We start from the raw sequence: 1,638 nt of genomic DNA on the forward strand, positions 1-1,638 counted from the left end.
TAATAATAACAGCTTAGATCAGGGGTGCTCAACTTCTGGCCTGGAGCCGTCGCATCTGACCTGTGGGGCTCCCTACAGGTCAGGAAATTTGGCTGGGTGATGTCTCCATCCCCACCTGCGGTGCTGGGCTCAGGCTGGGCTGCCCCCTGCCACGTGGCCAGATAATGCCTGCTGAGCCAGCTGCAGGCACTGGACTGGAACCACCATCTGCCCCGCAGTCAGGCCAGGTACCGAGCATCTGGCCCACTGGGGAAAAAGGTTGAGCGCCACTGGCTTAGAGAATAATAATAAAGTGTACATAAACTGTGATTGTAATAATGGGAACCTTAACTTCTACTTGCTTTTACATTGTGTCCTTCCCCTCAGTAGTATATTATTGAAGGTTTCTTTCTTTTTCCTGTTTGCCTATTTACAGTCACCCCAATCACTGGTATGTTTAGTATGTTATAAAGTCTCCCTGACCTGGCTGGCACTATAAAGCTCTTTTGTTCATTGCAGATGGACACCTGCATCCCACTGTTTTTGGTTTCCCTTCACCTCTGGAAGCCCTTTTAAAATCCCCAAGCCCATTGAGAGAGCTGCTGTCCACACCCGGCAGAGGGGCAGAACCTGCAGTCAGCTGAACTGAATACGGGTGACTGAAGCACAGATTCAATTGCTAGGTCCCTGGAACAGTAAAATAGCAAAGGAGCTTCCATCAGCTCCTCCCATGAACCACCAGGTGAGAGCTGTTTCATGCTCTGACACTGATACCTTTTTCCCCACAGGGAACGTTGCGAATGTCAAAACGCAGCCCCCTTACTATCTCATCATCATGCTCCCAGGAGTCCTTCAGCCACTTCCAAGCTTATTGCCACCCCTCGCTGTCCTGCACGTTGCTTTTTCCATTTAAAATAACGGGTCCTAAAAACGCAGCGAGGGGAAAGACAGGTTTACACCACGACCCCTCCTGGGTGTAAGCTCCCATTCTCCCTCTGGCCTGCCCCAGCTTGGCCCTCAATGGGGCAAGAGACAAACCAGGCATCTGGGCACGAAGCCCTCCTCCTGCATCGCAGCCCCAGCCTGGTGGTGGCCCCTGCCCTCCCAGGAGGCTGTGAGGTGTGAACCGGGCTGAACAGCGCCATTGCACTGTGGCAGGGGAGGCTCAAGGCAAAGAGGGCTGAAGCACCCGCATCCCGCACGGAGCCACAGCCCTGAGCCGTAGGCGCTGCAGTACCTGGGGGGGGGGAACTATCCCCGCCAGGTCCCGCCCCCGCGCGCGGGGAGACAATGGAGCGTTCCACCCCCCACGGTGCTGCAACACTGGGGGGGCTGGCGCGCATGCGCAGAGCGGTGGGTTGCAAGGCTGCAGCACCTCAGCGGGGTGCGCCGGCTCGCACCTCGCTCCCTCCTTCCCCTGCGGCGCGGGGAGACACCTAGCGGCCCCGCAGCTTCCCTGCGGGCCGGGGGAGCCCCGTGCACCCCGCGCCCATGCGTGCCCGCAGCACTCGCTGCCCTCCGACACCGTCTCGCAGCGCCTTCGGCCGCCCCCCCGGCCGCCCACGCTGAGCAGCAGCGCTGTACCGCGCCCCTGAGATCCCTGCAGCCCCCCCGGGCTCAGTGCCCAGGGCCAGCCTTCGCCCTGCAGCTGCTGGAGGG

The 1,638-nt window shown here is 59.3% G+C and overlaps 1 protein-coding gene across 3 annotated transcripts in view; it reads right to left on the bottom strand.

The window, feature by feature from the left end:
• The window catches only part of SLC38A4 (solute carrier family 38 member 4), a 74,432-nt gene that overhangs the window by 72,451 nt on the left and 343 nt on the right, over positions 1 to 1,638 (bottom strand). The window lies entirely within an intron of this gene.

The sequence above is a fragment of the Gavialis gangeticus genome, unplaced genomic scaffold (assembly GCF_001723915.1).
Source record: "Gavialis gangeticus isolate Ggan-Ray unplaced genomic scaffold, GavGan_comp1, whole genome shotgun sequence".
Lineage (NCBI taxonomy): Eukaryota > Metazoa > Chordata > Crocodylia > Gavialidae > Gavialis > Gavialis gangeticus.